The 23,555-nt window shown below is 32.0% G+C and overlaps 2 long non-coding RNA genes across 2 annotated transcripts in view; both read left to right on the top strand.

The window, feature by feature from the left end:
- Positions 1-10,140, top strand: part of LOC127706081 (uncharacterized) — a 112,933-nt gene extending 102,793 nt beyond the window's left edge. The window contains exon 3 of the long non-coding RNA XR_007984203.1: positions 10,090-10,140. This is a non-coding gene — a long non-coding RNA (uncharacterized LOC127706081). The remainder of the gene's footprint in view (positions 1-10,089) is intronic.
- LOC127706078 (uncharacterized) overlaps positions 1-23,555 on the top strand; it is a 208,768-nt gene that overhangs the window by 158,723 nt on the left and 26,490 nt on the right. The window lies entirely within an intron of this gene.

The raw sequence follows: 23,555 nt of genomic DNA, 5'->3' as shown, positions 1-23,555 counted from the left end.
ATATAACCAAAATTGTCAACTGACCTCTTGAAGAGTTATTGCCCTTTAAGGACAATTTTACACAATTTGTTTAGCATGTTTTCTAACTTTAAAAAATCTTCACCTCTGAAACCACTGAACCAATTCCAACCAAACTTAAGCTGAATGATTCTTAGGGTATCTAGAATAAAGTTTGTGTTTATTTTCTGTTTCGTCAAAAAACATGGCCACCATGGCTAAAAATAGAACATAGGGGTAAAATGCAGTTTTTGGCTTATATCTGAAAAAACAAAGGAGTTAGAACAAATCTGACATGGGGTAAAAGTATTCATTAGGTGGAGGTTTATCAGCCCTGAAATTTCCAGATGAATCTTATAACCCATTGTTAGGTTGCTGCCACTAAATTGGTAATTTTAAGAAAATTTTGCAGTTTTTGGTTATTATCTTGAATAGTATTAATGATGAAGATAAACTGTAAACAGCAAATATGTTCAGCAAAGTAAGATCTACAAATAAGTTAATATGACCAAAATTGTCAATTGATCCCTTAAGGAGTATTGCCCTTTGAGGACAATTTTACACAATTTGTTTATCATGTTTTCTAACTTTAAAAAATCTTCTCCTCTGAAACTATTGAACCAATTCCAACAAAATTCAAGCTGAATGATCTCTAGGGTATCTAGAATAAATGTTGTGTTTTATTTTTTGTTTCGTCAAAAAACATGGTCGCCATGACTAAAATTAGAACATAGGGGTAAAATGCAGTATTGGCTAATATATCTCAAACACTTAAGCAATTAGAGCAAATCTGATGAGAGGTTAAAATGTTCATTAGGCCAAGTTCTATCAGCCATGAAATTTTCAGACGAATCTAACAGTCCATTGTTGGGTTGCTGCCACTAAATTGGTAATTTTAAGGAATTTTGCAGTTTTTGGTTATTATCTTGAATATTATTAATGATAAAGATAAACTGTGAACGGCAAAAATGTTCAGCAAAGTCAGATCTACAAATAAATTAATATGACCAAAATTGTCAAATGTGTCCTTAAGGAGTTATTGCCCTTTAAAGACAATTTTTCACAATTTGTTCATCTAGTTTGCTTACTTTAAAAAATCTTCTCCTTTGAACTGCTGAATCAATTTCAGCCAAACTTGGGCTGAATGAGTTTCAGAGTATCTAGTATAAATTTTGTATTTTATTTTCTTGTCCGTCAAGAAGCATAGCCACTATGGCTAAAATGGAACATAGGGGTAAAATGTATTTCTTTGCTTTTGAAGAAAATATGACAGATACAAAAAACATCTCAATGGAATTTTTAAACCACTATTTAATATATATTAAAAAGCAAAACTAATTATGATGAAAGATTTAAGCAAAAAATTACAGGTGAGCGATTCAGGCTCTTGAGAGCCTCTTGTTATCCATTGTTAAAAAATTGCAATATTAAATAGGTCCAACCATATCACAACAATATAATTTCTTTTGCAAATAGAATGCAATAGAATTGAGAATGGAAATGGGGAATGTGTCAAAGAGACAACAACCCGACCATAGAACAGAAAACAGCAGAAGTTCACCAACAGGTCTGGATTTTTATTGACGTGGTGATATTTTGGAGTCACAATACTAGATTTGTTGCATACAAATTAGCAAAATATTCAACGTTCTTAAATGGCGATAACATGTACAGTTCATTAATTTTTGGGGAAGTGTACTGAAATCTGCGGAAACCATCCTAAATTGTCCCCACAGAGCAACCAGATTCTGATAATTTTCAGCAGTATCATCAGCCAATTGCACCAAGGAATGTGAATTAACTCTGGGGTCTTTTTAATGTGTTATCGGCAAAAGGCTGTACAGCTATGTATTTGCTAGACCTCAATCGTGGATAAAATTAACAGACCAAATGTTTAATTAAAAATACAAATTTTCTATATATTTTTCAGTTATTTGACAAAAGTTAAGGAAGAGAAAAAAGTCGGGTTCGTTTGACCATATTTATGTATGTATGGTAAAATAATTGGATTGGAAAAGCCTTAATTAGAAAATTGTATTAACGATCAACAGCCAAATTCAAAATAGACCGCCACATTCAAATGATATAATACTTGTCTTAAATTAGTCACATGATACATGTTATACTCCACCTTCCTGGTTGATAAGTAGGGTATATAAATGCGAAGCAACCATGAACGGATTTAAGATGATAATAAGTTTTTTTTAAAGAACATTAGCGTAATAATTGTATCAAATGATTTAAGATATGAATGACTATACTTGTTTGCATGCCTCCTGAGTTTCAAATTTCATTTTGTTTTCACTTTCGTTTCATATGACGTTAGTCAACTTTATCAAGAATGAACTAAGTGTAAAGTAAGGATTTACATAAACAGATCAAACACATTTAATGGTAGGTAAAATTTATTATGATGTTCATGGAGAGAAAATGTTCTATCCAATCAAAAAGTAAAAACAAGTTGCTTTCTTTCAATAGAAAAAGCAATACGTGAACACAAAACCGTTGATTGGTTGACAACACTTGTTATTGATTTTATTTACTTTTGATTTGGAATAACTTACTGTGAATACGGTAAAGATGATGTTAAAACACCTTTATTGAAAATCTTTAACTGTGTGTTGATTCTTGCACAAGTCATTTAAAAGTACTGTTGAAATTAAATAGAAATAGAAAAGTTAATATAGCTACCATTTGAATATATCAACCCGGGTTTTTGGTGGGGTTCGTGTTGCTCAGTCTTTATTTTTGATGTAATGTTATGTGTACTGTTGTTTGTCTTTCCGTCGTTTTTCGTTTTTTGCCATGGCATTGTCAGTTTGTTTTCGACTTATGAGTTTGCATATCTTTTTGGCATCTTTCGCCTCTCTTTTAATGCTTTACTATTTTATTTATTACTTTGAGAGTGTACACAATTTTTTTTTTGTGTTTAATATACAAAATTCTAATCCTAATGCAATTCTCAATTTCTGCAAACCGGATGTCTAAAGCAAATTGCATAGACCAATCGCAATATAAATTCCGCAACTCAAATTGTTTAATAAGCTGGATGCATTTATTTTATCTTTCATATCGTCATATTTTTTCCTTGATGCCTCAATTATTCTTATAAACTCATCATTGAAGCTGTCTGTGACAACCATGTCAATGTAAGTCCTGGGGAACTATTGGATATGAGGACAGTATTAGAGTTAGAGTCTGTACAAATCACATGCTGTACTGTTGTTTGTCTGTTTGTCTTGTTCTTTTTTAGCCATGGCGTTGTCAGTTTATTTTCCACTTTGAATGTCCCTTTGGTATCTTTCGCATCTCTTGGACAATTAAATGTGGAATTTTGCAATACTTATCTAAATTCAGCACCAGTAAAAGCTTGACACGTGACTTTGAAGCCTGATTTCATTAAGATATATTGACCTCTAGTGTTTCTTTTTTGTTGTGGTGTTACTGAACTACCAACTTTTACCCAATGATATTCGTTTATGTAAATCGGTTTTTTTAGAGCATAGTCAGGTAATAATAATTGTCAGTATATGAGAAGTCTGGTGTCTAATTTTTTGTTCCAGAACGAAGGCAACCTAATAAGTTGTTTCACACAGAGTTTCGCTTCAAATGGAAATTGGACGTTCAATTTCTCTATACCTTCTCTACCATGAGTAAGCAGATAAGTCTTCAAAACTACATGTAAATGAATTTTAATCCTCATGATGTATACAGTTTTCCTCTTTTTAAGAATTAAAAACTGTTTAAACAAGCTTCCAAGCATATCAGTTTATAAAGTCATGTAAAGAAAGCACAATAAGCTGTCATAGCAAAAACAACTTATCTAAAAAGCAACTCTTTATATAAATAAGATACAATACATTGTCAATGAGACAACTACATGCCATAGACCAAATTAATGTATACTTGCAAATAAATAAAGACAACTCTGTAAAGAAATAAGATTAACATGTTGCCAATGACATAACTATCCACCAGAAACCAAATGAATGTATGCTTGCAAATAAATAAAGACAACTCTGTATAGAAATAAGAGTAATATGTTACCAATGACATAAATATCCAACAAAAACCAAATGAATGTATGCTTGCAAATAAACAAAGATAACTCTGTTTTGAAATAAGATTGATATGTTGCCAATGAGATAACTATCCATCGGAGACCAAATGAATGCATGCTTGCAAAGACATAAATACATCTCCAATTAAGGCAACTATCCACCATAGATAAATAAAATATGTACGGGATGCTCTCCTGTTCATTGGTACATCTAACTCTTATCTATTATTTGCATGACTGTATTTTTTTAGGAAGTAGGAATCCATAACCAACTGAATCAGTTTTTACATGTAATGTACAAACAATTATTTGATAAATGGTAAAGGGTTTTATTCTTTTTAATGGATACATTATGATACATACAACATGTATAAGGGAAAAGGACGTGTCGTCCTATATCCTGTGATTCTAGCTCACTGCCTGACGCGAAGAGGTTTGGTCAGAATATCAGGCTCGTCGGACTTCTATCTTTGTTCTACCAATTAAATAAAGACTGATTTCATATGCATTTATGCTAATTGTTTTCAATATGCTGATATAAGCGACGTCTAGTGAAGTAAAACAATGCATACAGTTTTCATACATGCTTTAAGGTAAAACTGTTCAAAACAAGAAAAGATTTAAAATTCAATTAACCTTCATTCTTGTTAATAAATCTTCCGAAATTTCAAAACATACTATCAATAAACACAAACGTTAAGTATTTACTGATGGACATTTTTATCAAATCAAGCTCTTCGTCAAGTCTAACTTTCCATTTGAATATATTGCAATACAAAATATAAGCAAAGACTTATAAAACAATATTGAAACGGCATAAAATAAGCAACGTAGTAATTAATGATTATTGTAAATTATTAATTATGTTTTTTTTTGTGAGATGCAAGGTTTTAAAGTCCCTGTGAATTGAAACCATGCAACTATTTTTTTAATATATTAGATACTAATTTGTTTATGTGCATCTCTGATAATTGTTGCTCATAAAAATTATGTTGCTTTCCATTTTCATAAATGAATTCACTGTTAAAACCTGTGGAACATACTAATTAGTGATAGATTTAGTTTCAAAATTATTAATGAATATTCCCTTGGTTTTTACTCTAACTTCTCTTAGTATTTATAATGAAAAGAAATAATTTAACAGAAATATCGTTTTGTTAAATAATCTTTCTGTTTTCCGACCTAAGATAAATAATTTTAACAGAAATTTCGTTTTATTTGATTATCTTCTTGCTTTCCGACCGCATGCTATGATAGAAGTATGCAAGTACACGTGGCAAATGTTCAGAAATAATCAGTGTATTGTGACAGTGTACAATAGAACTATACATAGAATGCGTAGATACCGTCTCAAATCTTAGATAATTGCGTTATTATTATACTTATTATTCAATAAACATTCACATCAAAACGCCCTTGTTCTGTCAAAAGGCAAATACGGTTGGAATATATAAATGAATTTTAATTGCAATCTAGTCTTTTTTACTTTCCTGTCTACAAATGAACTTTGATGGTGAAAACGGTTAAAATATCCAATGACACTTGGTAGACTTCCCAAAAAAGGCCGTATCAAAGACATATATAGATACCTGTCCAAATGATCGCGAATTTTGTTTCTGAGGATATCTGAATGGCCTATAGAAGCTACCAAAACTCACCGATATATAGGCGTGAACACCCCAGGGGGTCACAAAAAAGCAGCCATCATGTGGTGACTGTACAATTGTGATAATTGAAGACTAAAATTAAGATGAAGAAACAGATCTTGAAGAACGGACTTGTTTCAGCTTTTTCCTTTTGTCTTTTCTTACCCTCCATTTGCAGATCCATAAAAGGGACATGTCTGTGCATGAGGGTTGTGACCCCCATTTTTTTGTTTTTTTTCAATCAAGCAGAAATAGATGAGAATTAGAACAGAACCCCCTTTCATAATTACTTATTCCGCGCCTGACTTCACCTCCTTTCTCACGTTCCCTTTCTTCTTTTTAACTTTAGGTACTACAAACCCCCAGATTTTAGAACCAAGTTAAGAGTTACATTCTATAAAAGCAACATAACAAATTAAGTTTCCATGAAACATTTGTTTAAAGCAAACTGAAACAGTATCCAAAACTCAAATTGGACAACAAATTTAAGATTTTTTTTGTAGTGATGATTTATCAGAAATTAGCAAGACTATCTGTTCATTAAATATAAAAACGCTATTCCTTACTCAATTTTTATATATCGCCGGATATTCAGATTACTGCATGGTTGTTAAATTTTGAATACTTCAGACAAGAGTGACATAATTTTGACATTAAGTGACGTAAATTTTCTAAATTTATTAACAAAACGAAATTTTAAGTGATTTCACTGATTTGGTTCATATCAAAATTAGGTATCATACATGTCTGAAATATGTGAACATGTACCATGGACTAGAGCATTTACATCTCAGGCAATCTAAACATGTAACCAAATATGCCCGACGGACTAGTAAAAAAAAATTCTTGGCGTTTCCAAAATACAAAGTGGAAAATCCCTTCATCTCTATTCTATCTTAGCCAATCAAATTCAATTACGTAATCCGGGATTCCAAGAATTTGAACTGATTTTGTGTTTTAAAAATAGAACAAATGACTCTGGGTGGACCGGTATCATGTCTGTACTGTCATTATCGATTTCTCCGTTACTGGCGTACTTAGCGTATTGTACATTGCTCAAGCCGAGACTTTCAATTAAAGGTACTGGGGGTAATACAGTATGATGCATTGATTGATGTGAACTGTTACTTGTAAGAATGATTTAGCCTTTCAGAAATACATGTTAACATAAAATTCTAAATTAATAATCAATTAAAAAAATTTGAAAAAAAAGTAAAATGAAAATTCGACAGAACCACGTTGTTGAAACTGATACACGTGTGGGCATGTGCGCAGGTGCGAGATTTAATTTTGCATCCGAATTCTTCAATAATGCGAACATTATCATAGATACCTTTATCTAAACGTTCATTTCAAGTATTTTCAAGAAGAAATAATGTGGAAAGAACTACATAAACTGAATAGACAACTTTGACAGCGTACATGGAGTTTTGTGTCCATCTTTGGTCCGTGTTTTACCATTGACAAGTCAACATCCGGTAATAGGAAAAATGCTTTTTGAAAAAAGATAGTACAGTTCTGACAGCGTGATATAGCATTAATAAAGAGTTTAAGGCAGATTTTTAGGTCTCTAATTTTTAACATTTCGTATGTGGACTGTCAATTTAACAGTTTACGTCAGAACATTAAAATTATATCTAAAGTCTTCTGAAGTTAAGTATCGTTTTAATGTCAATTATTCAGGCATTGTGATGATGCCAACATTTTAACAATGATTGTCTTTGTGACTAAGTCTTACAGGATTGAAATTTGAATCAGAAAAAAAAATATCCAGCTGACTCAAACATTTGTTGGAAGTCCGGGCTATCAGGTTTGATTTGCTGGGCTAGCAGTTCTGTCAACAGGACTAGTAAATCCTGCTACCAATAGGTCCTGGGCTAGTGAGCTGTAACAAAAAATTTTAACCCCTGGGATCTATGTTCCACAAACTTTTGAAAAATTTGTATGTTGCCTATAATATTACCCCAATTCAATACTCATAGAGTATTTTAAACATTAGTTACGCGATATTACACATTAAAGTATCTAAAGTAAGAACGGGTCAACATAAGAAAAAAAGTAAGAACGGATCAACATAACACGAAATTTCTTCTGAAGGGAATGCCTAACACATAAAATAAGATGTTTCTTGATGTTTTTGATTATTGGTCCATTTTAGCTACCGTTATCATTTCGCGTCTCTCCGTTCTTCTTCTATAAAACAACTTGGATAAATTGAACCGAAGTTCCTTACTTTGTTATGATCAGAAGAAAACATGGCTTCTAGAGACAATCTTTTATTGCGATAGCCCTTTTTTCGAAAAATCTCTTGAAATAACGAGTCGAATTGTTTTGAACTTGAACGAGACTGGTGATTAAAAACCCCTCTACAAATGATCCTCAACTATTTTTATATGGTAACTCGGCATTGACGACACATAGTTCTCATTGAAACCGTATGAATATCACATTTTTCGATATCTTCTCTGAATCTACATGAAAAATTGAATTAAACCAATCTTTTTAATTGAATGATGAATAGTAGGTCCTTTAGTAATTTTTCTCATTCAGTTTGAATGGATAAAAACTTGGTTGTTAGAGGCAATATTTCAATATTGTTAATGTCCAATCTAAAAAGTCTTCTACCCTTAAATCATCAGGCGAAATATTTGGAAACTTTACGGGATTAATGATTGAAGGACTCGTCACAAACGATGTTAATTTAATGTTGATTTAGTGGAATACATTGTAGCTTTGGTGACACATACTGTAATTCTGATAGAAACCCTGTGAATAATCACATTTACATCTTTTTAGAATCTAACAAGATTTGGCTAGTTTATGCCAAATTTTAAAATAATGGTGTTAGGAAGGTACCCCACTAATTATTGTCATGTGGCCTAGATTGATTGAAAAACATTGCAATCAGAGGCAATTTTAGATTTTGATTGGCCATAGTGAAATACATCTCTGAAACTAAAACGCGACAAGTTAAGAAACTGTTTTTGGTGGGTTGGTATTGCTCAGTCTTTATTAGTCCCCTACCGACGAAGTCGAAGGGGACTTTTGGTTTGCACTCCGTCCGTCTGTCCGTCTGTCCGTCTGTCCATCTGTCCGTCTGTCCATCCGTCAGTCCGGCAAATCAGCTTTCCACACTTTTTTTCTTCGTTCTTGAAGATATTGATTTGATATTTGGTATATAGTTTTATCATGACAAGTTATAGATCAAGTTCGAATTTTGTTTAGGTCTGATGATTTAGTCCAGAGTTATGGACCATAACTCTGGACCATATCTCATGTTAGAGTACTATGTTAGACCATATTTCTGTACAAAGGGAAATAACTCATTTTTTAAAAGACATTCTTTGTAAAATTATTTGAAGAATATTTTGGCAGGTCTGTTTGTTATTTAGTTTAAACTAATTTTCTGAATGCTTTATACATAAAAAAAAATTATGAAGAGAAATCCTTTAATTAGATAATAATCTATTTTTATTTATGTATATATTTCAATACATTACATAGTGTAGATAAAAGTTGTTGACATTTTATAGATAAGTTACAAATCTATATTAGTTTGTGACAAATGAAAGAAAAAATATTTGTAACTATTAATTATATTTGATTACAATTTGAAAATAGATATACACTGTATTACATCATATCTAATTTTAGAGAACTATTAATCATATCTAATGTTATTTTTCACTAATATAATCAGTTTTCCACACTGTTTTTTTTGTCATGCTTGAAGATATTGACATGATATTTACTTTTTGTTTACACCATGACAAGTTATAGAACAAGTTAGCATTTTGTTCCAGTAAAATGAATTTTTACCCGGTAGGGTACTATGTATTGCCATGCAATACTCTCAGAATGCTTGTTTTTCTATATGTAGAATGCTGTTTTGTCTTTCCGTCTTTTTCGAATTTTGCCATCGTTTGTGTCGGTTTCTGATCGACTTATGAGTTTTTATATTCCATTTGGTATTTATAGGGTTGATAATTCACCCATTCAACTGATGATTAGTATTAGATACTTCGCGGCAAGTCATAAAAGAACCTGATCGGTAAGGCCCAAACACGGGTCTTATTTCTAGCCGAATGTACATATTTTCTAATTTTCGCCCATTCTCTGTTTTTTAAGTTCTGCTCAAGCTTGGATGAAACTGTCAAAGTGTTTTACGAAAGTCCTACAAAATTGTTGTATTTCACTTTTTTTCACATAATTATGCATCAACTGAAAAATCTTTGCAACAATAATAGATTTAGGCATTGAAATAATAGACTTAAGCTTAATACTAGGGTCAAATATAGTCCTTCTTATCCTCCTTCGACAGAATGTTCAAATAAAACAGTCTGTAAAATCATATATTAAAAATAGGTTTTAATTTTTCGATTGCAGAATAATGGCAAGTAACTGGAGTGTTTGCGGGGTCTGTGATTATCGCCATATTACCAAATCATCAGTTGTCTGGTGTTCAGAATGTGATGAAGGGCTTTGTGAAGAAACAAACATTGCTAATATAAAGCAGTACGCATCAGAGCTGCAAACTTTCCTCGCTTTAAAACATATAGAAAAAGATGTCTCTGTTGACGAAAAGTACATTCAATCAATAGTCAAAAGTGATGGTGCGAATCAAATTAACTTTTCGTGCAAGATAAATCCGTCCTTGCAAGGTTTGATATCTGCCATTCAGAAATTTGGGGATGTCGTGGTGACAGCAGATCCATGTAACATACCAATCCTGATCCGGAAGGACAAACAAGCTCAGATGATGGTAGCTTTGACACCTATGGCTATCGATTGCCTAGCGCCAACATTGCTGCAAACACTTGGCACAAAGTTGCCAGCTGTCAGGGAGTGTACGCTTCTGCCTGATTGCAGAATGGTACTTTCATGCTAAAGAATAATTCAAGTTTTTAAGCCAGATGGATCTCTGGATTTTGAGGTTGGGAACTTCACTCGGGTATTCGATGTGGCGTACATAGGAGATAATTCAGTTGCTGTGTCATCTGGTTATAAAACGGACGCCCCTCAAATTAATATAATTGACTTACAGACAAGGAAAGTAAAGAAAACATTGAAAGTGAATTCAGTAAATACAGGAGTAGAATACAGTGAAGACAATTTGATTTACTGTGCTAGAGAGAAGGGGATACAAATGATCAGCCTTAATGAAGAATCCATTGTCAATGTTACTCAAACTGAGGTTAATAACTATTCGTATGTTGCAACATTCAGGGAGAAAATTTTCTATACAGACTGTACCGACAATAGTGTAACCTGCATTAACTTTGAAGGGAACATACAATGGGTTTTCAAAAATACAAGTGTTCTTAACAACACTTTGGGTATATCTATAGATGGGGATGGAAATGTTTACGTAATAGGAGGATATTCGAACAATGTAGTGGTAATCTCTCCAAATGGGCAGTACTATAGACAGCTTTTAACGAGTAAGAACGGACTGGAAGAGCCAGCAGTGATACACGTCGACAGATCAAATAATAAGATGTTAGTTTCAAATAGACGTGGAACTGCGTTCGTGTATAATCTTAAATAATTTGAAAACTATTGATGTCACTAATGTGAGAGTCAGTGCTTATTAGAAGTTAATTGATATTTACAATGGAAAAAGATGCTATTTCTTAGAAACATCGAAATAAATTGTATTGCTTCATATTTGTAAATATAAAGTTTATATAAATTCATAATGTTTCGGACACAATATAAAGGCATGAGTTTTGAAAATTACTGATCTATAGTTTTTGTCCCTTTGTCTTCGGTAGATTCTATGTTGATAATTCGAAGATTAAAGTTGATACTAGTAATTTCAAGATTAAAGTTGGAAATTCCAAGATTAAAGTTGGTAATTCCAAGATTAAAGTTGATAATTCCAAGATTAATGTTTGATAATTACAAGATTAAATTAGGAAAATCCAAGATTAAAGTTGATAATTCCAAGATAAATGTTGATAATTCTAAGATTAAAGTTAATAATTCCGAGATTAAAGTTGATAATTCCGAGATTATTAAAGTTGATAATTCCAAGATTAAAGTTGATAATTCCAAGATTAAAGTCGACAATTTGAAAAAATAAATAAAAAAGGATGGCCCTAATACGCTTCCGTAGAAATGCAATGTCTATATTTAACTTCAACTCCTTTATTGACCTTTTGTAACTTTGAACTGGGAATATTATTTTTCAGCTGAGATACTTGGCTACAGAATAAAGATGGTATTTTTTTTTTTGAATAATCAAGTAATATTGCAATTGATGATCATTCAAGTACAAAATAATTGAAATTTAAGTTCGTATATTGACGCTTTTTCGCAGTTTATCGTATAGTCAGCTATAAAAGGCCCCTATTTATATGACAAATTGGGAAAAAATTAAAACGAGATAACCAGTACCTGATTTGTGACAAAATAATACACTAAATAACAAATATGACAGACGGTAACCAACGACAATCACATGATTTGCAAGCTCCTGGTTTGAGACAGGTATGTAAATAATGTGCTGGGGTTAAACATATTTGTGAGCGCTCAACCCTCTCCTAACTTGGGACAGTGATGTAACAACACAATATCAGAACAAACAGTAAAAATCAGTTAGAAATGGTTTGACTCATCAGATTGGCACGAAGCACAAAAAAAAAAAAAAAAACTAACAAAAAGACGAAGACACAAAGTTCCGATTTCAGTGTACCTACACCTACATTTAAGGATTAATTAAAAATAAAAACACAAAAAAAAACGAGAGAACTCAAAATCGAAATTTGTCAAACAAATAATAAAGAATAAACTCCTCGCTTTGCTTTTTTATATCTTATTTTATTGACAATATCTTTTGTTTTAGACATGGTATTTATCAACAGAAAAAGTACTTTGAACTTGCTTTTTAAAAACAGTGGACACATTTTAATACCATGTGCATCATTTATTTTGTTTTTTGTACATGTGCACGTATTACACCGTTATTTAGAATCAATCACCTTTCTTAGACTGAACAATTGTTTAAAAAATCGCGATTTGTGCAGATTTAAAGCAAAATTGCTCAGATTGTGGTAAAAGCATGAAATTTTGTATAATAGTAGTATAGGTCACGAAAAACATTTTCAGCTATGGACCCACTCTGAAAGTTGAAATTCGCGAGAAAGGTGGCCATTTTTGAAATGGTGGACGTTGGATTTCTGTAAAATACTTCACAAAAATTAATGAAAACTATATCAGTTAAGCTATTGACATAAAACCTGGTAATTAGAGTGACAGTGCTTATACCAATTGTTATGTTGAACAAAATTAATGAAAATGTTACACATATTGAAATATTAATAAATGTTACACATATTGAATGGCGGCCATCTTGAAAAGTCTTGAAATTTTAAAGCCAAAATAGGTGGAACTCCAAATTCAAAATTTGATGAAATAAATTGTTTGGTTGATATTGTTTATCTAAAAACAACTTTCAAAAAACCTCCATTGCATGTAGACATAAAGAGTAGCATATCATACAATCATTTTTGTCAATCTATTGGACAATTCCTTTGTAGAACATGTAGATGAGCTGGCAATGTACCGTTGTTTGTACGGAATTTTGTGAAGCTTAGGTATCCAATACAAACAAGGTAAATCCTCAGATTTGCTGTTCAATGTAATGTTCATTGAAGCCATGAAGGACTTATGATTCGCCAAAATCTCATCCTTGTCAAATGATATGTTTTTGTATATGGAATTACCTGAGTGCTCATTTATTCCTAATTCTTTTACAAGATATTCGTAGTAGTACGATTCACATACAAAGACAACATTATTTTGAAGCTTTGTCCGCAGGAACAACAACATATTTATCGTGAACAGATGATAGACACTTTACAGCTTCTTTGTCTCTGAAAACGGACTTTGGTCGATCATTCACACAGTTTTTCAACTTATGAATTCGCCGTTTTATCAGAGACCTGATTGTTTTGACCCATTCTGACAAAGTGTCCAGTTCAATGTCTTCTTGTTTAGCCCATGCTCTGGCGTAGTCCGCAATGGAATCCATAATTATTTTGAAGTTATGGTTCCAATTGATGTGTTGGGGTTCTCTGACCTTAGGACCATGAGATATCACCTTTCGGAGATGTTCATGCTGAATTATGTTTAGATCCCCAGTAATAACATATGGCCATAGGGGCTGTAAATATAAGGCGAGTGGGAACAGTCACATGTCAGAGGTTTTTTTTTATAGATATTCTTCTAAGTCAAGGCCCTGAAATGCTTGCTTATAGTTAAATACTTTAGGTGCAATGGTTTAAACACTTCCAAAATTGCAGAAAAAGTTTTATAATCTGTTTTTGTCAAGTAAAAAATAAACCTTATGGTGTGTTTTCTTTGTTTCAATATTATTGGCAGTTTTTAGAAGTATGGTTTATTTCTTAAATATGAAACTAAAAATATGTTACTAAACTTTTTTACTCTGTATAGTTGGAAGACCAAATCAATAACAAATTTGAAGGGCATTAAATACCAAACGAATACCATCAAATTTTTGTGTCAGTACTTCTTTTATGTCATATCTTAGTGTTTTATCCACAAAATATATAGAATCCACGCAGCTTAGAGATTGACATAGTGTATGATGTTGTATAGACAGACACCTGTCTATCGCTGTAGACTTATATTTTTCCTCTAGGTGTCTTTTGATGATTTTGTGTTGCTGTCTCATTGTCCTATGTCTTTTTATTTTTATTCATATTTTAAGACATGAACAAAATTAAGGTTTGGTACTAACTTGCACTACATGACTTTTTTTAGATATTTTTCTGGTAAATGTTTCTATTTTTAGTTTTAGTTGCAGTCTATTTAAAGTTGGTTCGAGTCGTTAACCAACATTCTTACCGAAAATTGGGTTTAACGCCAGAAAGAAGACGTAGATACTCTTTCGGAATGGATTAAGGCTGTGAGGTCGTTGATACAAATCAGAATTAAAAAACTGAATGGGTCTTTGAACACCAATGCTACAACAATCTTTCAAGACCCAAATGTTGCTAAACACTTGTTCGACCTCCATGACAAATATGTTGTTGTCCCCGCAGATAAAGCCCCAAACAACATCGTTTTTGTGTGTAAATCACATTACACAAACTGTTTGATAAATGAATTAGGTATTGACAATTCACTTGGTAACTCAACATATACCCCTACGACACTTACCAAGGAGGAAATCCTTGATAATCATAGGTCTATTCTATGTTCCTTTGGAATTTCAACCATAGATAATGAACTGGATCTTCCTTCATTGTATTGGATACCTAAACTACATAAGTGTCCTTAAAACAACGTTATATTGCAAGTGCTCAACGAAACCTCTTTCTAAATTATTAACATCTATTTTATCAGCAAAAAAAGCCGGGCTTCAAAGTTATTGTGAAACTACCTATTCTAGAGGTGGCGTGAATTAAATGTGGATACTAAAAAAAATCTAAAGATCTTTAAGAGTACATACAATCTAAGACTCTTTCATCTTGCAATAGTATTAAAACATTTGACTTTTCTACACTTTACACAAGTATTCCCCCATTCCAAACTAAAAGACAAATTGAAAGAGTTGGTCATGCTTTGTTTCATAAAAAAAGAATGGCTTACGTAGATACAAGTTTCTTGTCTTAGGGAGGAATAAATCGTACTTTGTAAAAAATCACTCTGATTCAAACAAAAAAATCTCTGAAACTGACATTATCAAGATACTTGATTTCTTGATTGACAACATATTTGTTACGTTTGGAGGACGTGTTTTCCAACAAACAATCGGTATTCCCACGGGAACCAACTGTGCTCCTCTTCTTGCCGACTTGTTCCTTTATTCATATGAGCCTGACTTCATACAGGAACTTCGTAGGAAGAAAGAAAAGAAGTTAGCAGTATCCTTTAATTTCACTTTCCGCTATATAGATGATATTCTCTCACTAAATAGTTCAAAATTTGGTGACCATGATGACCGCATCTATCCCATCGAGTTTGAGATAAAGGATACAGCAAATACAGTGATGTCTGACTCATATCTTGACTTACATCTAGAAATCAACAATCAGAGTCGGTTGAAAACAAAACTTTACGACAAAAGAGATGATTTTAGCTTCCCAATTCTATGTAGCAACATTCCAGCAGCGCCTGCATACGGAGTATATATCTCCCAGTTGATAAGATATTCCAGGGCTTGTGTTTCCTATCATGATTTCCTTGATAGAGGGTTGCTGCTCACAAGGAAGCTATTAAACCACGAGTTTCAAGTGGTGAATTTGAAATCATCCCTTCATAAATTATACGGACACCATCATGAGTTGGTTGACCGTTATGGAATATGTTTCACAGATGACGACAATTGTCGTAACAACAATCTCGTCCCCTTCCCCCTAATGTGACCTACCGAATTAGCCATATCACCGGGTTTGTACTTACATGAGCAACACGACGGGTGCCACATGTAGAGCCGGATCTGCCTACCCTTTCGGAGCACCTGAGATCACCCCCCGTTTTTGCTGGGGTTCGTGTTGCTCAGTCTTTGTTTTTTTGTTGTTTGTTTGTCTTTTTTAGCCATGGCGTTGTCAGTTTATTTTCGACGAGTTTGAATGTCCCTTTGGTATCCTTCGCCTCTCTTTTGCAAATGTATAATTTTCTGAAAGTTTGAAATTAATAGGTCATCTTCCTGTTTGTTGTAATCAAATCTTCCCAACAGTTTTCTAACCAGAACCTTCCAATTTCTTTATTTTTACAGTATTGTTTAAAGATGTGCTTCTTGTTTGGTATGCACATTTGAATATTAAAAGATTTTCCAAATGGTGAAACTTCGTCAATTTTCCATAACAATACTCTGGATGTCACATTATCAACTCCTATAGATTTAAAGTTTTGATTGGTCCCAAGTCCTGTTGATATTATTTACTTATATTTTGGCATTGCACAAGGTCACGCTTTCTCAAGCTGTTTATGACGTCTATACACTTAATCCATTTGATGTGTACTGATTGATACTTTAGTTTTGGAGAACATGATTTATTCATTAGTTGTAATTGCATTCGAACTTTGGTAGCTTTTAGTAAATGCAAGTTCTCTAAGATTGGTACAGTGTGTCTATTTTCTTTAGATTAGTTGTGTTTGTGTGCAGCGAAGTTATATAGAGCTCTCACAACCATGTTTACCTCACCATTCTGTACTTGCCTGTCCCAAGTCAGGAGCCTGTTATTCAGTGGTTATTGTTAATTGGTGTGTTATATTTGTTAAGCCATAAATATGGCCTTTGGTTTTTTCTTTTGAATTCTTTCACATTTTGTCACAGTTGGACCTTTTATAGCTGACTATATGGTATGGGTTTTGCTCATTGTTGAAGGCTATACAGTGACTATAGTTCCTTAAAATGACATCATTTGTACTCTGTCGGAAGGTTGTTTCATTGGCAATCATACCACATCTCCTTATTTCTACATTGTATATATTGAAGATGGGCACTTTGCTTTCATAGAAGAAAAGTCTATTTCATAATATATGCAGATATCAATATCAAATTTAATAAAATGCTCCGATGGGCGCAGCTTGATACGACCGCAGAGGTCGAACCCTGAACAGTTGGGGCAAGTATGGACACAACATTCAAGCTTGATACAGCACTGAATTTGGATTGTGATTAAATATTTGACACAGCATAGGTTTCGGACACATAATGAATGTGGTCTAAGAACTTAAAAATTTTTTAATTTACCTATTCAAACCATATCATTATTATTTGCTTTTATATATAAATCAGAAATAACCAATTTAAAATGGAAAATTTTTAAGAAAAAAAAGGAAAAAAAAATCCCCCCCCCAAATTTTTTGAACCCCCTTATGATTCGTCACCCCCAAACTCAATCCGAGCCTTCCCTTTGTGGTATGGTACCTTGCAGTACAATTTCAGAGAGATCCATACACTTGAACACAAGTTATTGTCTGGAAACTAGAAAAATGCTTGTTTTTAGGCCCCTTTTTGGCCCCAAATTCCTAAACGTTTAGGGCAATTACCCCCAAACTCAAACCCAGCTTTCCCTTTGTGATATGGAACCTTGTAGTACAATTTCATAAAGATCCATACACTTACACACAAGTTATTGTCCTGAAATTAGAAAAATGCTTGTATTTTCCCCCTTTTTGGCCCCTAATTCCTAAAACTTTGAGGCAATTTCCCCAAAATCAATCCCAGCCTTCCCTTTGTGGTATGGTAACTTGCAGTACAATTTCAGAGAGATCCATACACTTGAACACAAGTTATTGTCTGGAAACTAGAAAAATGCTTATTTTTGGCCCCTTTTTGGCCCCTTATTCCTAAACGTTTTGAGCAATTACCCCCAAACTCAATTCCAGCTTTCCCTTAATGATATGGAACCTTGTAGTACAATTTCAGAAAGATCCATACACTTACACACAAGTTATTGTCATGAAACTAGAAAAATGCTTGTTTTTTGCCCCTTTTTTGGCCCCTAATTCCTAAAGTTTTGAGGCAATTACCCCCAAAATCAATTCCAGCATTCCCTTTGTGATATGGAACCTTGTGGAACAATGTCAGAGAGATCCATACACTAACACACAAGTTATGTCTGGAAGTTACAAAAATGCTTATTTTTTGGCCCCTTTTGGGCCCCTAATTCCTTAACTGTTGGTACTATAACCCCCAAAATCAATCCCAACCTTCCTTTGTGGTATTGAACCTTATGGTAAAATTTCATAGAGATCCATTAACTTAAACTAGTTAGAGTGCGAAAACCAATGTGTCTTCGGACGACGATGACGACGACGCCAACGTCATACCAATATACGACCACAAAAATTTTTTTGCGGTCGTATAAAAATTATGGTTTAGTATTACAGGCATCATACAAGAAATTTGTCAAGCAGATTTTAAGGAGAATAAATGGAGTAAATTTTATAAGGTCCCAAATATTGCCACTATTTCTAGCTTAAATTTCAATTAAGAATTTAATGGACATTATCAACAGGCCAATTAAAACTAATTGATAGTTTTTCATCCCCACCCACTTCTTGAAACTTAGCCTGTATATCTTTTTTTGATTATTCTAAAATCATGATTTCCAGAAAATTATTATGTATAGTTCCATTTATTTAGAACCATTGTTTTAAAAAAGACTTCCGAAAATACATTTTTTCAGATTCTTGTCATTTCTACTACATTTCTATTTGTCTGACATTCATTTCTACCAATGAATTTCATATGAAAAATTATCCTCTTTCCCTATTAAGAAAGAAAATTTTAAAAAATCAAAAACAAGTACATAGTCCAAACTTTCATTCTATAATTTTCATATTTATTGTATTATATATTATCTATTGAAAAAGACCGCAATGTTGCTATTTTGAAATTCAGTAGCAACCGTTCGCATAATTATAAAGCACAACTAATCTTATTCTTAATCTTGAAAACATTTTGTACAAATGAAAATATATGGCTTCAAACAACAGTACAACCAATCAAATGCAAATCTTCTTCTAAACAAAAATTAAGATATAGATATAGATTGTCCTTCTATTGTAAATGACTTACATTTAATTTCTTTGCTTAACTCTCATTGAATGGAGGAGAAATAGTGTAACTCATGAGTAAATTTAAGGAGAATTTGTTTTCCCCATATAATTCAAACTTTTTTGTAGAAAATATTATGATTTGATAGGATAACATAAGCTCTGTTGCAAAACAATGTAAATAATGTGAAATTAATTTACTACCAATCAAAGTATATGAAATTATCAGTTAATTGCCAGAGACAATTTAAAAAACAGTTGGTATGTTTTTTTTTTCATAAAATAGACAAAGCTCCAATCAATGGGAGAATATTTTTTCTAACCCTTTTTTAGAGGCTTTTATCACAAATCTTTAAAACTATTGATGTATGAATTCAAAAGATAACATTGGTATGATAGACATTCAAACTTAAGTAACATACATATCCTAAATCACTATTTGTTGTAAAAGAAAAAACATCCAATGAATACTGATGAGTACTTATCTAGATAACTTTTTTTGAACACAAATACTTTTTATAATAATCATTGGCGTCTAACTGTTTGCATAATTAATTTATTATGGTTGAATTTTTTTCAGTGAATGTTTCTCTCTCTGTTCAACAGCTGGTAGGATTTGAAAATTTGAATTCAATACAAAACAAATTAAAAAACAGACATGAGCAAAGCATTAAAGTCATGCATTTTAATCTTGCCACAAATTTTTAATATCAATGTTTCTTTTGATGACCAGCAGGACTATCAAGTGTCTTTGTCTGGTGACCAAACAAGAAATAAAGTACCCAAATAGGTTTTTCATGTTTTTGGAAGTCTCTAATAATAGAATGGTGGCATAAATAACAAATAATGATTATATCTAAATCTTAAGTTTTGAGATAATAAATGTCAAACAATATCTAATGCCCTTAACTTTTAAGATAATATATGTGAACAAATAAATTACAGTACAACACTGATCATTTAGTATTCATTCAATGTAATGCCAATGAAATGCATGGTAGATAAAACAAATGATCAGTCATGACTTATATAAACAAATCAGAAAGGCATCCACATTCAACAAGTCATAATTACAATAAAAATATAAAAGTATAAAAAGAAAAGCTACATCAGAAAATAAATATTGAAGAAAAAAATATGTGTTCTAAAATTAACATTCAATTACACAACAACAGGTATAATTAACTTTGATTTACACATCAACAAACACAAAGTACTAAGACATTACTCTGAACCACACGATTAAAGATACAAAGTATAGCACTGCTTTGAAAATGCAGTATAATAGCCACACTAGACATGAGAGCTATATTTAACTTACTTTGTTTTCATTACTTAACAAATATAAAGTCCTGACTCCTGATACAAGTTTTGTTCAGAGCTATTTTCCTAATGCTTGTAGTTTAAAGGTTTAGTTGGCTTGTTTGCTTTGTTTGTATAAATGTTTGCTCAAGCATTGTAATTAAGATTGACATCTGCAATCAATAGATAGGCGGGGCTTCAGCACTGTATACAGTATACTTTATTGTTATTGGATGTTAAGTATAATGCAAAGTATAATGTATACGAGCTGAAGCCCCACCTATCTATTGATTGCAGATGTCAATCTTAATTACAATGCTTAAGCAAACATCTATACAAACAAAGCAAGCAAGCCAACTAAACCTTTAAGCAACAAGCATTAGGGAAATAGCTCTAAAAATGTCTACCATTTACATGATTTATATATTATGTTACATTCTTTTGTAAATCTCAGCCATAACTCTTGACTTCAAGAGTTTAAACTTAACAGTTACCAATATCATTCATTCTATTATAACATTGTAAATGTAAATTTCAATTAATTATGCTTTGCAATTTCAAGTTAATTACACCAGGTCAACAACCATTTGATATTTGACAATATGTTAATTTTAAAAATGTTTCTTGTTATATGAAAAAATAATCTCAACTGATACATGAATAATATTAATCTAAAATGCCTTTTTATCCAGTCTTGTAAGAATATGTGTTGTAAAGCAATGTTGGTTTTTTTGTGTTTTTTTTTCCATCTTTTAATTATTTAACCTTATTTAATTTTATGTTTTGTATATTATGCAACATTGCTTTTACTGGTATAAATAAATGAAATTACAACCCATAATTGATTGAAATTCAACCAAAAAAGAAATTTCATAAAAAAAAATAAATAGAAAATCCTACATAGGTGGAAACTTGACCAAATCTGAGTTATAATGACTGTCCACTTACTTGAAGAAAGGGCATGATGTTTGTGGCAGTGCTATTTTCCAAGCATAAGTTCATCCTTGAAATTATGATGTAATGTGGAAACAAAAAATGAAGAAATTACAAATAGACCTTCTCATCTACTTAACAACTATGAAGTTGCAAATATTACTTACTGTACAATATATTAGAACAAAATATGGAAATAAAAACAAGAAATGTTGATATAAAAGATGTGTATCATATGAAATTCTAAATATAAAAAAAAAGTCATCATCATTTTATATTTGCCATTTATATGAAAACTATTATAAGCTTCTCAAAATGCTTTTGAACTTAAACTTTAAACACAAATACATAAATGTATATATCGATTTTGTAAAATCCAATTCTTTTTCCACAGAGGTCAATTTTTCAACAATCTGAGAAGTTAAACCTACAATGTTAGAGCTCACAACAATATCACAGAATAAAGTAATCTGTCCCATCAAAAAAATTAAATGATTATTATGTGGCTTTCATAAGTGTTGGTAGACTTTTGAATATCTTCAATGCCCATCCCATTAAGAAGTTCCACAGTGACTTGGCTATAGTGAATCTGTTCATCAACAATCTCCAAAGAATTACTATGCCAAACACATTGATACATAGATTGATTCTCTGCAATCTGAAAAAAGAAAGGCATAATTCTCTAATTGTTTCTGTTAAATTTATTCACTTTTTCTTTTATAGGCCTGGTACAATATGGAGCTTGACATATTGTCTATTGTTAGGGTCTGTATGTTGCCTTTAGATATCTTTTGGTTATGAACCCTGCTTTGTACTAGACGGACACAGTGAACAATATTTTTAATGAGATTGTTCATCAGGTAACAATTAACAGGAAGACATGCACTCTACCAAGACACATTATTCTGACTTCCAGCTAATCAGTCTTTGCTCTTACTCTTAAATAGGGTATTCTTAGCTGATTAGTAGCAAATACCAATTTTCAAGTCTTAACCCCAATTGGTTTGACCTGGCTGTACATACAACAGACCACCTTCCACTATAGAGGCCAGCAAGCTACCACAAGAACACAGAGGTGGTTAGTTTTGAAAAGGATAGCAAATTATCACACTTCTTTTTACAATATATTTTACCATACCCCAATTACAGGGTTTAAGCTAGGATTTTGAGGGCTTTAGTCATTTTTGCGTGATAAGAGGATCAACCTTTCTTGGGTATCAGCTTAACATTATACTAGTAGTACTAACTACTAAAGTAGTTATTGTATAGGGTTTAAAACATGAATATTTCTTTTACGGTATTTCATTAGTATACATGTACAAGTAAAAACATAACAATTAAGATTAAAACAAAACCTCTGTATTTCTTCAAAAGATACATATTGTATGTTTTTGGTTTGATTTGTACGTCCCAAAACTGGGACTAATAAGACTAATATAATGAATCTATTGGTCAATGTTAATGTCCTTATACTTTGCTTATGGTCTGCATATGCAACAGAATAGAGAAAATATTTTAATATTAAAAAAAAGAATAGAGAAAAATGGGCAAAAAAATGAAGAAGAGAGAATAATGGGTATTTTAGTATACAGAATAGATAAAAATGTGTAAAAAAATTTCAATAAGAAAACCTACCCACATTAGTTTTTTTATTATTAAGACAATTTAGTACCCGGTATACTGTTTAATACTGTAAAATCTATAAAAAAAACTTGTATTACAAACCTTTGGAGGGTTTTCCTTGCTCTTGGTAACTCTGACAATTCTTCTTTCAGTACAAATTGTTTTGTGCCTAAACAATAGCGCTCCATATACTTAGACCAGTCTATTAATTTAGGGTCAAAGTTGAATGTCTAAAAATAAAACGAAAGAATAAATAAACATGATAATGGATTAGGATAATGACTCTGCTTTATTGTGAATTTGTGTTAAATGAAAACGTTTTTTAAGGTTTATTAAGTGAAATAGTCATTTTTTTTGCCATCCCTTAAATTCAAAAGTAAAACATGAAATATTCTTTTGGTAATGTTGTTACTCATATTGATTTTACAGAAAAATATTTGTAAAATGGCAACTTT

The sequence above is a fragment of the Mytilus californianus genome, unplaced genomic scaffold (assembly GCF_021869535.1).
Source record: "Mytilus californianus isolate M0D057914Y unplaced genomic scaffold, xbMytCali1.0.p SCAF_6, whole genome shotgun sequence".
Classification (NCBI taxonomy): Eukaryota; Metazoa; Mollusca; class Bivalvia; order Mytilida; family Mytilidae; genus Mytilus; species Mytilus californianus.
This window is presented reverse-complemented; position numbering and strand designations above follow the sequence as displayed.